The sequence below is a fragment of the Equus asinus genome, chromosome 9 (assembly GCF_041296235.1).
Source record: "Equus asinus isolate D_3611 breed Donkey chromosome 9, EquAss-T2T_v2, whole genome shotgun sequence".
Classification (NCBI taxonomy): Eukaryota; Metazoa; Chordata; class Mammalia; order Perissodactyla; family Equidae; genus Equus; species Equus asinus.
The window spans coordinates 12,144,573-12,158,175 of record NC_091798.1 but is presented as its reverse complement, the minus strand read 5'-3'; the positions used below and the strand labels follow the sequence as shown (position 1 = coordinate 12,158,175).

The 13,603-nt window shown below is 50.0% G+C and overlaps 1 long non-coding RNA gene across 2 annotated transcripts; it reads right to left on the bottom strand.

Moving 5' to 3' along the window:
* Positions 1-641: 641 nt before the first annotated feature.
* LOC123288955 (uncharacterized) lies at positions 642-11,291 on the bottom strand. 2 transcript variants are annotated; one of them, XR_006532602.2, is made up of 3 exons: positions 9,247-11,291; positions 5,247-8,930; positions 642-2,618 (listed from the first exon to the last, which is right to left on the bottom strand). It is a non-coding gene; the product is annotated as an uncharacterized lncRNA (long non-coding RNA). The 2 variants fall into 2 exon arrangements; XR_006532603.2 differs by lacking the exon at positions 642-2,618 and adding an exon at positions 3,012-4,579.
* Between the last annotated feature and the right edge of the window lie 2,312 nt (positions 11,292-13,603).

Sequence of the window (13,603 nt, the reverse complement as noted above, 5' to 3'; positions counted from 1 at the left end):
AGCAGGACACATGAAGTGGTGGCCCTAGGCCATGGGCCAGAGCTGGGTTCTTCCTTTCTGCCTTTGAACCATTAACAACAGAGCCCAAGCATCTTCAAATAGTACTCCCACTGAGCTCAAAGCTGCAAACGCACCCAACTGCTCCCCATTCGTCCACCTGCTCTGCACTCCCACACCTCTGTGCCTCTCAGCCTGCTGTTCTCTTGGCCTGGAATGAATGCCCTTCCCCTGCTCTGGCATCCATTCAAAAGCCACCACCAAAAAGGTTTCCCCAAACTTCCTGCCAGGCAGAACCAATCGATCCAGCATTCTGCTCCCACGCACGTTGTGCCTCTCTGTTGCCGCTCTTCCCACGCTATGATGGCCCGTTGTCCGAGCGCCCTGCGAGTCCCACTAAGCAGCTGCTGTGTTTTATCCAGGGGTCCTCGTGTGCCAGCTCTGATCCTTTAGTCGTGGCTGCCTAGAGTGCTCGCCCGTGCCCAGTGCAGTGCAAGGAGACACATATAATTTAAAATCTCCCAGTAGCTACATTTGAAAAATAGACAAGCGAGATTAATTTTAATAATATATTTCATTTAACCCAATATATCCAAATATTATCATTTCAACATACAATCAATATAAAAATGATTAATGAGATATCTTACATTATATTTTTCCTAGTGGGTCTTGGAAATCCCATGTGTATATTACGCTTAGATTACATCTCATTTCAGAGGCTACATTTTCTTCAGAAATACTTGATGTTTATTTAGATTTCATGAAATTTGTAGTTGAAGAAGTAGATTCATATTCCCAAGTTGCTCCAAACATACGTTTTTGTTTGTTCCAGACAAAAGTTTCCTGGGACTGGCCCGGTGGCATAGTGGTTAAGTTCTCGAGCTCCACTTTGGCAGCCTGAGGTTCACAGTTTCCAATCCCAGGCACGGACCTACACAATGCTCATCAAGCCGTGCTGTGGCAGTGTCCCACATACAAACTAGAGGAAGATTGGCACAGATGTTAGCTCAGGGCCAATCTCCCTCACCAAAAAAAAAAAAGTTTTCCAATAACTCAGCTATCAGATGTTAAATTTAAGTTAATTAAAAAATTAAAAATTCAGTTTCTTAGTGGCACGAGCTACAGTTGAAGTGCTCAGTAGCTGCATGTGGTCAGTGACTACAGAATGGGATGGCAGATCTAGAGGGATTCTGAAGGTGCAGAATGGTGTGATCAGCTGGCAATGCCTGCCTTGGACACATGATTGGGGAGCAGATACCTTGGGCCTGATATTGTCAGTCCTGGTTTTATTTACCTCTTTATCCCCAGCTCCTACCGGGACTCACTCGATGTTGGGGAGGGATAGACGCATGGATCCCTCAGAATCTGGGATGTGCTGAGAGCTCGCACACTCTGAGCTTTCTCACATAGAAAGGGGAGTGGAGGCAGGGAGCCCTGACTTTTCTGAGAAGCAGAGCGGCAGCATCAGGTCAGCTTGTGGAAGTTAGCTAATCTGGTTGACTGGAGAACAGAGCAGAGGGCACAAGCCTGGGGTGGGCGGTGGGCAGGGGAGATCAAGCATTGCAGGGATCATGCCAGAGTGAGATGAGGCATTGAAGGCGTGGTCAAGCCATCCTGGCTCCTTCTGCCTTTGGAAGGAAAGTTCCAAGGAACTGATAATTGTTCCTTCTCAGGGAAGGGCTCCCCTCCCTCCAGGGAGGGGCTGTATTGTTGCTGACTTTTTATTGCTATTTATTGCTATCGTGTGCATTGAGCTCACTCTGAAGAGGGAGCTAGAACACACGTGGAGTGGTGGAAAGAACAGGCCGCTGGGGTGACAAGTTCTCCAAGCTCAGCCAAGTAGCCATGTGACTCTGGGCCAAGTGACCCCACCTCTCTGTAGCTAAGTTTTCTCCCCAGAGGACTGTTAAGATGCCCCGTGCAGTGTCGTGTGCTTGTGTCTGGCAGGCAGTGGGGAGGTGGGGTTGCAAGCAATGACCCATGTAAACTGTCTCTTTATGGGTCTGGCTGACAGATGCACAGTGGTGGGCCCAGTGGGCCAAGTTCGCCATGAGCACAGAATCAGAGGCTGCATCCTCGGCAATGACAACTTCACCCACAGGCATCGCTGATGGTTCAGATAAAAGCTTGCCCAGTGCTGGGGCTACAGACTGGCTGCAGCAGAATCACCTGGGAAAGCTTTTAAAAAGTACAGATTCCCAGGCTCCGTTCCAGACCCACTGAACCTGGATCTCCAGGTGTGGGCTCAGGAATCTGCATATTTTTAAAGCCCCGATGGTGATTACAATGCACAGTCAGGCTTAGAAACCATTGACACTGAGCTCTGACATGGGAATTAGTATGAGAATTAATATAGTGCCAGCAGAACAAACCTGAGTATGTGATTACGAAAGACCTGCTCCCCCAGGTCCTCTGCTGTAACGACACGGGCACACATCTGGCCCCCGGGATTAATTGACGGTGAAAAGTGTGGCAGGACACACACAGAACGTCAGCTTTGGTAGGAGTCACAGTGTGACTCTCAGTGTTGCTTGCTTTGATTCCTTGCGAGCATCACCACTTCTCTTTCTTCAGGTCCCGACTCAAATCCTGTTTTTGAAGCCCTCTTTAACTGCATCCTTAGAAAGGAAAGTAGAGAGCAGATAACAGATCTCATATAAGTGTTAAAAGCAGCCCAACTAAGAAATTCCACTTCCAGATAAAAACTGAGAAACACTAGCTTGGGTGCACAAGGAAATATGACAGACTTCTATCACAGCACTGTTTGTGATAGCAGAGAAAGTGGAAACATTGTCCATCAATGGGTCAATGGATAAACAACCTCTTATTTATTTACACAGTGGGCACTATTTGGCACTTAAAATTAAAGCAAGACATCTATGCATCTCCGTATGTATAATTCTCAAAAAAGCAAGTTGCAAAAGGATATCTATTACATGATATCATTTGGATAAATTCTGAAAACACAAAGCAATTCCATATATAGTTTATGCATACACCCGTATGTAGAAAAGGTATTAAACTTGCATGGAAATTGTTATACACATCATCTTCTAGGTAGTGATAACCTCTAGCGATAACCTGTAAAAGCTCTGAAACAAATACAGCAAATGTCAACATCTTTTAAATCTCAGTGGTAGCTCAATGGGCGTCACATTATTTTCTATCCTTTGAAGTAGGTCTGAAATATTTTATAATAAAAATAAAGCAAACTGGCAATAGATAAATCAGAAATGTAAGGGTCCATGTAGACTGGGAAGGACAGGGGTGAATCCTGGAAGAGTTAGGATTTGATGTGCGTATATTTTGAAAACTTATAAGGAAAAAGAAAATGATCTTGCTTGTTGTTTTGAAGCTAAAGTCTTTGTCTTTTGATAGAGGCATTTAACCCATTCATATTTACTTCACTGCTGATATATTTGATGCTACTTCTGTCATTAAAGATGTTTCCCTGTTGTTTTAGATCTAAAGCTCTGACAGTGCAGATGAAGGGGTCGTTCACAGATACGTGCTTGGGCTCAATAGCTACTGACTCCACCCACGCACACGAAGTGTTAACAGAAGACTTAGGCCTGGGAGAGACCCTTGTTTGGACGATAAGGCGTGCTACGCCATGCGTTTCAATCCGATTAATCTCAAGTCTAAATGAAGTTTAAAATGAGCCATCTTCATCTCAAAGTGGATGCTGTCTCACCACTCGGGACCCCACCAAACATGTTGCTAAAGGAGATTTCACTTTGAAAGGCAGGGAGGCGTGATGGAAAGAACATAGATTTCAAGCCAGATGCAAAACAATTCCATATATAGTTTGCCACAGCGGGACACTTGCTGCTTCTGAATGAGGGCTCAACTCAACTCCCTCAGACAGCAGATGGAGTCGACGGCCCTGGGTTTGAGTCACAGCTCTTACACTCACCAGCACTCGATGAGTCATTTCATCACCCTGAGCTTCAGCCCCTCGTCGTAAATCCAGGACCCTCACATCTACCTGCTAGTGCTACTGGCAGATTTGATGCAATAACTAATGTAAACCTTTGACATGTAGTGGGCCTTTGTAAATTTTATTTTTTATTTTATTTTCTCTCTCCCATCCCTTGACATACAGCGTCTCATTTCCCCCTCCCAGGAAGGTAGGCAGAAAGTGAGTCCTAGAGAAGGGCTGGTGCTGGCCCAGAGTCGGGATCGTCAGACTAGCGACCAAGCTGTTACTGTCTGTGGTTTCCTGCCAGTTCACCCATGGCTCTATCACAGAAGGCAAGGGGTTTCTGGCCGTTCAAGGGAGGGGAGGACCCCTCCCTCCACCAACAGCTCCCATCCGGGGAATGTCGAGCTGGCCTTCCAGTCGCTGCCAGCTCTCCTTCTGAGCTTGCATCAGCAGAGAGGCGCAGCGTGCTGGGGCCTGGCTGGGCTGGCTCCACGCTCCATGTGCCCTGGCCCCCATACACCATTTGTCGAGCAGCAGAACAGAATTTCCTCATAAATAAACAAGATCTTGGGTTTCACATTGGGGAGGCGATGACAGAAGAGGGCCTGGGGCTTTCTCCGTTATCTGCACCCGGGCCTGCCAACTCCTCGCCGCCTGGAAGGGCCGAGAGGAGAGAGGAAGGAGAGCCTGGCCAAGAGCACATTTTTTGGTTGTAGAGTCACTGCCTGGCAGCTGGCCGCGGCTCCTCTCATTTCCCGCGACGTCCTTCACTCTGGCCACCGGGGACTGTGGGCTCGGCAACCACCAGAACTCCTGCCCAGCCAAGTGTGAGCACCTGAACTTGGTTAGTGGGGGGTGGGTCGGAGGGTGGCAGAGCCTGGGAGACGTCAGCCCAGAGGAGTGGGGTCCGGTAGTTTCCAGTTTAGTTCACCTGTCCTGCCCTGACCGAATTCTCAGCTCAGCGCCACTTGGCCCCAAATGGGGCTGGTTCCACCCTGTGCCAAGCCCAGTGCTGGCTGAAGGGGAAACTGAGGACGATCCCACCCAGTCTCTAGGGGCAGTGCATTCTGTGTCCACGTCTGATGAAGACCAGATCACAGGCAGAAAACAACCAGCTCCCAGCACTGGGAGAGCGGCAGAAATGGAATACTACACAACAATAAAAAAGGATGAATTACTGCCCCGTGGACAAATCATACACACGTAATATTGACCGAAAGAAACCAGACTTGAAAGAATACATACTGCATGATTCCATTTATATAAAGTTCAAAAACAGACAAAATTAACCCACGATAAGCAAAGTCAGAATACTGGTTACCTGTCGAAGGGGGTTCGACTTAGAGGGGGCGCAATGGAGACTTCTGGGTGCTGGCAGTGCCCCATCTTGGTCTGGGTGGGGTTTACACAGCGTCTCCATCAGGAAAAGACCTTGACCTCTGCTCCCGGGATGAACGTGCCTTCTACGTCACCTTCGGTAGGCTGTGCCTCAACAAAGAGGTTTTTTTAAAAAGGATTCCACAAAGAGTTAAAGCAAGTTAGATCATCTTCTTCCACAATTAAAACCTCACCCTGATGCCTGGCTTGGAAGAAACCCAAGCTCCTCACCACAGCCTGTGAGGCCCTCCTGGATCTGGCCCCTCCAACCCCTCACCTCAGTGTTGCCTCCTCAGAAAGGCCACCCTGACCACTTCTTTAACAGCCTCACCCCCAGGCCCTCTGCTTGCACTGCCTTGCCCTATTGTCGTCCTAACAGTTATGCCCTCTGAGGTGATCTTGTTTATCTATTTATCCATGTGTCCTCAGCCTGCCTCCCCGGGGATGTGAGCCCCTCGACGTCCCCACTGAGAGTTCCCGTTCACTCAGGCGCCCCGCTGTCTGCATGTAGGAGGTGTAGGAGGCATTTGGCGTCTGCCTTTCCAGCACCCAACCCCCTCACCGTCTACCCTGGGGTCCCACTTCTCCCCAGTTCTCAGTCCATGTGGTCTGGAGGAAGTTTCTGGAGAAGACTTTTAATCTTTCCTGCTGTACTTGAAGCTGAAAGGATGTGGGGCAGGGGCTGCAGCTACTATGTGGAGGAGAGGAAACTGAGAGAGGCAGAGAGACGAGGTCTTAGGAACATCACTTGAGTCTTGGATCAAGCTGTTTCTGAAGCCAGATCCAGACCTGGCCTTTCCAGATCCATCACTTCTTAGATCCCCATTTTCTTAAGCTGGTTTGTCTGAGTTTTCTTGCAACCAAATGAGTGTTCTGTGCCAAGCCCAGTACTGGCTGTAAGACTAAACTGAGGACAATCCGACCCAGTCTCTAGGGGGCAGTGTGCACTGTGTCCACGTCTGGTGAAGGTGAGATAACAGACAGAAGACAACACACCTTCCCTACGATGGGAGAGTACCTAGCTGCTCAAAACGTTCACTGAGTAAATAAGTAAAAGAGTGAATATGTGTGTGCGTGGATGAACGCATGGTGAGCGGGTAGTGGGTGCGTGGTTGGTGGCTGGCTGAGTGGATGGATGTCCTGCGCTCGTAGAAAAGTGGCCATCATCACAAGGCAGCGGAAGGAGAAAGAACCTTAGACTCCAGGTGGGAGAGGCATCACAGAGGAGGCGAGGCTTGAGTCAGATATGTCAGGAGAAGGTCAGAAAAGGACTGAGGACTAGTATTTTTTGGTACTTTCACATATTCAAAACTTGCAAACCGCATGAGGTTGGTATAATTACCGCCACTTTGAAGATGAAGAAACTGAGGCTCAGACAAAGGTAATGGCTAGCTGAGTTCACAGAGCCAGAAGGTGGCAGCCAGGATGGAAACTCAGGTCTAACTGATGCCAAGGCCCCTCTGTAGGCTCTCCTCCCAGCCTGCTGTCTGGGAGCCCCCATCTTCAGGGTCAGAAAACGCACTTGGAGGGCCGTGGTCTCAAAGTCCCATGCTGGCGATGCTCAGGGCCCCCTGGGAGGCCCCGGCCGGATCCTCCCCACCCCTCGGAAACTCATGTCAGCGGCCTGACAGCTGTATTCCACTGGCCGGCCACAGCTGCCACTGGGGCCCCTGTTCCTGATGCTGAATGTTCCACCACTTTTTCCTGGCACCCCAGGCCTGCCGGCCGCTCAGGAAAGCTACTGTACTTGTGAGAAAAGTGAGGTCAGTGCATGTTTCCATTTACTCGGAGAAGGAAAACAAAAACAAATATTCTCGCTACTGAATGTGCTTTTTATTCAGCAGAATCCATCTCCAGAAGGCTTAATTTATGGTTCACCCATGTGTCTCTAAGCATATTTACCAGGGGACATCTGTGGCCCTGGCTGCATCCTAGGGGGGCTTCGGGTCCTACGGCAGCAAAGGGGCCAGAGAGTGACAGAGAGTAGGCGTTATGTCAGGATCCTAGGGAGTGGGGTCAAGGCTTTGGGGCACACACAGCATAGTGAGAAGGGATGGCTACTTGCATTTCTGCTTTGCATGTGCTGTTCTGCTGCCTGGAATGCCTCTTTCTCACTCTGGCAAACTCCTGCTCACTCTTCAAAGCCCAGCTCCAGCCTTCCCTGAGTGGTCTGGGCAGAGCCGGCCCTGCCTCCTCGGAACTCACTGAGCTCTGAGCCCATCCATCTCGGGACGGGCCACCTGGCAAGTCCCTCTGTAGAAAGGGAGCTCCCAGGGGCAGGGACCATGTCGACGCACCTCTGAAAGCCCAGCCCAGGGCACATGACACAGAGAGTGGTGAGTGAGCGACGGAGCGACACAGAAGCCTGGAGTGAGAAAGAGTGTGGGCTGAGGGAGGCTGGCAGAGTGTGGGCCCCACGGGATGGTGCCCGAAGGAGCAGTCTGTCAGGGCTGGGGACACGGCTCGTATGACTTTGGGCACCAGGTCCAGGAGGTATGAGCTTTAACGGGGAGAGAAGACATGGCTGAGACGGGATGGGGACAGCTGAAAATCACCCCCCCCACCCCCACCAGGCTACTTACTTTAACATCCAGGTTTACCTCTCATTTCACAGACGCGGACGTGAGGCCCAGCAGGAGGTGGGCTTGTTAAGTCCATTCTTACCTGGTGCCCCATTCGCACCCCACCAGCCTCAGATGCACCCCAACCCTCTCCGGGTTCCTGCCTCTGTCCCATCCATCCCTCCCCTGGGACCCGGGAGACCTATGTTCTGCTCACTGGCATTTTCTGGAGACGTGGTCAAACCCACAGCTCTGGATGCCACTCTCTCCTCTCAGGAGGCTCAGTTTCCTCATCTATGAAACCAGGGTTGCTTTTGCCGCCTCACTGAGTCAGAAACAAGGTTCTATATGCGAAGCGAACAGCACGGTACCTGGAACAGAGTAAGGGCCCAGTTCCTTCCTTCCTTCCTTCCTTCTTTCCTTCCTACCTTCCTTCCTTCCTTTCTTCCTTCCACAGATTCTGTTTGGTCTTTTCCTCCTCTGATTATGAAGTCCACCCGCTCCCTCAGCCGACCCCCACCCCAAGCACAAGTCTGTCCAACTCTGGAGTCTTGGTGGCCACTGATCAGACCTGTCCCCAGCGTGCGTGTCCACAGCAGCCTCGTGGCCCTCATGATGTACGGCTTGGGTCAGGTGGGTGTCAGTTGGCTGCCTGCCCCATTCTCCTCCAGACGAGAAGGGCTGGGAAGCTTGACTTCATTTGTTTTCATAAATGAGAGACGAGTGGTGGGGGTGGGAAGCAGGGGCTGGGAGAGCAGAGAAGGACATTGGGGGCATCAGCTCCTCTTGTCCCCTGGTCCTCCAGGTCTGGCTCTGGGCCCAATGACCAGGGAGAGCCGCAGCTTCAGCAAAACGCCCTGACAGACTCATGCCACTGCTGGAGGGGCCGACCGGGAGCTCAGGAGCCACACTGGCCACTCACAGTGGATGATGGTCTCTCGTCCTCCTCCTCCTCCTCCTGGTGAGTTTCATCTCTGGAAGCTGGGGAAACGTCGCCTATAAATTACTCTCCCTCACAGACAGCGCGTTTTTCTTTATGAATCATGCAGGATCCGCCTCCGGCCTCACTGTGTGTAAAACAACAAATCAGGAGAAATTTGACTTGACCCAAGCAGGGAAATTTCCATCCATCACAAGAGGAAAATGTTGGAGCAGCAGAGAGAGGCACGGAGCCGGTGACAGCCCGAGGGGGCGGGGGCAGGACAGGGGGCCCAGCCCGGGCAATTGGAGGCTCCAGGGTGGGTGGGAGACACCCGGAGGCTCCAGCAGCATCAGGATCTGGGGCAGCCATAATTCCCTGGCCTCTCAATTAGCACCCCCTCAGCCTCCTCTTGGGCCCCTCTGGGCGCTGCAGGTCCCCTGGAGAGAAGTCACCCTTCCCACCTTGCTCTCCCTGTGCCTCCGTACAGAACTCCTTAAGCTCCCCCGGCAAGCTGCGTTCCTTTACACCTCTGGCTTTGTGCAGGCTGTTCCCACTGCCTCAAACAACATCCTTCCCTTCCAAAACCTGACTCATGGGCACGCCCATGGCTATGTTTCCCGGACCCCTCAGGCGGAGCTGACCGTGCTTTCTTGGGTGCCATCACCCTCCTGAGTCAGTGAAATAATTTTCTGTTTTTGTTGCCGGCAGCCCCACACCAGGCCGACTGTTCCACGCAGGCCGGGCCGGGCTCTTACAGGTCACCGTCTGTGGCTACTCCACGGGGGCAGGAATCTCGCCTGTGTGTCCTTGGCTTCATCCCGAGCACTCAGCACACAGTAGGTGCTCAATGAATAATTACTGGACAAATCCCCAGGGACCCTGCACAGGGACTGGCATGTGCTCAGTGGTCTCTGATCCGCCAGAGGCCCCACTCAGGGCCTGGAGCATGCTGGGGCTAATGAGCAGATGGAATTGACGAGTGGGCCGTCTGGTGTCGGGACATGAGGGCTTGGTTCCTTCTGCTGGCGGAACCTCTGGCCCTGGCCAAAGGCCAGCTCCAGCCCAGGAAACCATGTGACCTGGTGATGTTCAACTCACACTCGCTCACAGCCTGGCCCAGCGTCTGGGCCCAGCCTGCTCCTGGGAATGGGCCTCCCCTGGGTCCCACATCAGCTGGGCCACACCGCTCTACAGCTCAATGAACAGATTCGCCATGAATGTGACTTTCAGGTCCTCTCCCGGACCTCTGAGGTCAGACATACAACGTGCCACCCTACACACACGCCACACACATGCCCTTCCCACTGCTCTTTCTCTCTCCCTGCACATGAAAGGCCCCCCTTGACTTCAAGGGGGAGCTTTGTCTGAAGAGGGGAGGGAGCACATGGGAAATCAGATGGGCGCCGGAAGGGGATGTGGGAGGCTCAGAGGACTGCCCTATCAGCTCCTAAGGATGGAAGATACTGGATGTAGGCCCTGTTCTGGAAGGCTCCAAACACACCTTTAACTAGAGGCTGCAGTAAAAAGAGCACCACACTGTGTGTCTAGAGACCTGGGTCTTGTCCCGGCATTGTCATCAACTTGCTGTGCAACCTAGGAGAGGTCTTCATTCCTCTCTGGGCCTCTATTTGTGTTTTTGAAAAAATACTAATTATAGCTGCTATTTCTTGCCGGCTTCCTTCATGCCAGACTAAGCTCTTGTAGTCCTGTCAACAGCTCTGCACCATCGGAGTCACTGCCGCCCCTGCTCTTCAGATGCAGAACCCAGCTCAAGAGCTGCCTTAGTCAAGACCACGCAATACCAAGAGGCAGGGGCAGAATTTGATGCCTGAGGCACACTCTTTCTCAGCCACCATGGCATGCTGAAGGCGTTGGGAACATCATCCCTAAAGACCCTCTATCTCTGACATACTTGTACAGCTCTTTCTTCTCATCCTCCAGGGAGCCCCTGAGGCCTCGGTTGACTGGCTTCGGGGCCCCTCTACCCTGTTCCCACAGGCCTGTGCTGGCCTCCACATGGCTCTCCACTGCTCCACCATTCCCTGCTCACCTGTCTTTCTGCTGGAGCCAGCACGGGTGCTAAGCGGGCGTTGTGCCTTTCCAGCAGAAACCCTCCTGCCCGGCGGCCGCAGTTTTGAAGGATGGTGGAGGAGGGGTCTGGAGACCTGCTTCCTTTCAAGGCAAAAAGAGCAAGACGCCTCACTCTGAGGACCTTGGTCTTGATCCATCCTCACTCTCCTGCTTCCTCACTCAGCACCGCCCTCTGGTCCATGGGCCCCCAGCCAGTGTCATCCTGGGCAGATCATTTCTGAAAATTCCTCTTCTCTGTATTTCAAGATTATTTTCAGTAATCATTTCATTAATAATCAGTGATACTCATTATTTTCTTGTTTTATTTCTCAGTTTTAATCATTAACAAAAAGAATAAATTTTGCTTTTAAAAATAGTATTCAAATTCAGTAGACTATTTCATGTATAAACTAAAATTTGCAATTAAAAATTTTACGTCTTGCAGTTCACACTCCATTTCATGTTTGAATTTTAAACTCCAGGTGGTCACATAGAATGACAGAATAGGAGCACCTCGCGGTCTGTTTTTATCTTTATAATCACTCTGATATCACTATTTAAACGAAGGGATATGTGGTTCCACAAGAGGTGGAGACATGGGCTGCGCCTGAAATGAGTTCGAATGACTCCAAAATGTTAAAAATTTAGTCTCAGAATGGACCCACACAGCTGCATCAGGGGAGGTTTCCAAGCTAACTTCCAGGGCGAATACAATGCTGACTAAAGGACAAGTGATAAAAATGTACTAACGTGAAGCTTACTTCATATTTACTTATTGTTAAAACTCAGCAATAACTGCAACAATTCTTTAGAACTAAGACCAACAAAATTTTCTTTTTAGGGGGAGCAGTGTTTTATTAGCAACGTTTGTTTAGAATTGCCAGCACATGGTGATAATAAAACGCAGACCGACTTGTAGTCAGTTTTATTACTGCTTTACAATTCCCTGCAGACAATGTGCCCCTTATTTTCTACTCCCCGGGCTGATAGGTACCCCTGACTGTCTTTGGTCTGCCGCTGTCCCAGCCGCACTCTGAGATTCTGCCACAGTCCCGGCACCAGGGCCCCCTTCTCCAGGGTCCAGGCACTATGCTGCCTGCCTTGTTCCTGCCTCTTCAGTAAAAGTGTGCTAGGCGCCAGGCAGAAAGCAAGGGCTGGAAATGTGGGGATGACCACAGTCACCGCCACGTGGATTGCATGATCTGGCCGAGGAGACAGGTTAAGAAACAATCCTTTTCCGGGTAGCCTGGGAAATGTTATAATCTGAGTCAGACCAGAGAGCTGGGCAACTCCAAGGTTGGGGAGCCTGATCTAACCTGGAGGAGCAGAGAAGGCTTCCTGGAGGATGCAACACCTGGGCCGAAGAATTAGTCAACCAGGCTGAGAACATAAACAATAATTACAGCATTTTTGAGCAGCTATTCCATGCCAGAGATTGTGCTAAACATTTGTTTTATTCTATGTTGGCTCTTGGCCTGCCCTGGTGGTCTAGCGGTTAAGACTCAGGGCTCTCACCACCACGGCCTGGGTTCGTTTCCTGGTAGGGGAACCACACCACCATCTGTCAGTTGTCATACTGTGGCGGCTGCATGTTGCTGTGATGCTGAAAGTTATGCCTCCAGTATTTCAAATACCAGCAGGGTCACCCATGGTGGACGGGTTTCAGCGGAGCTTCCAGACTAAGACAGACTGGGAAGAACCACTTCCAAAAAACTTGGCCGTGAAAATCCTATGAATAGCGGTGGAGCATTGTCTGATAGAGCGCTGGAAGGTGAGAGGATGGCACAAAAGACCCAGACAGGGTTCCACTCTGCCATGCATAGGGTCGCTAGGGGTCGGAATCCGCTCGACGACACCACCAACAAACTTTGACTCTCAGGGGTATATAATTAGATTCATCATAATTTCTTGATTCACAATGTACTAATATTATAGGTAGACATGTGATCCTCTTTTATTTATTTTTAATTGTATAAGGAACACCATGAATCCATCACCTCACCCAAACTCTAGTCTATCCTCACCAACTTTCACCGCTCTGTGTGTATGCTCCTCTCTCATCCCGTCTTCCTGCCTCGCCTCAGATAGAACCACTATCCTGAATTTTGTCTGTCGCTTCCTCGCTTTCAAAACATAAATATTTATAGTGTTTCAGATACATATGTATGCCTTAACAATATGTTGTTTAGTTTTTCTTGTTTTATAAAAAAATGTGCCCCAGAAATCCCAGACTTGCTTTTTATCTTACAACGTATGTATCTAAAATTCATCCACGTTGCTGCGAGTAGCTGTCGTTTATGCATTGTCACTGGTGTAAGAGCATGGTCTGTGTGTACGCCACAACCAATTACCCATTCTCCTGTCGGTGGTTATTTAAGCGACTTCTAATGAATTTCTGTTGGGTCTATACCTAGAAGGGGAATTATTGGGTTTTAAGATATGCAAAGTTCAATTTATAAAATAGAGTCAAATTGATTTCCAAAGTGATTTTACCAATTCTTACTCTATCAGCAATGGCTGTTGACCCACCTGTCTGGAAAACCTGGCATTGTCAAATTTCTTAATTTTTTGCCAATTTAACAGTAGCCCTAGTTTGTGTTTTCCTGTTACTAGTGAGATTGAACATCTCTCCACGTTTTAGTGGCCATACGTATTTCCTCTTTTTTTCCTGTCTTATGTCCAGTTTTCTAATGATTTGTTTTCTTATTGATTTGTAAAAGTTCTTTGCAGTTCGGGTATACTAATGGT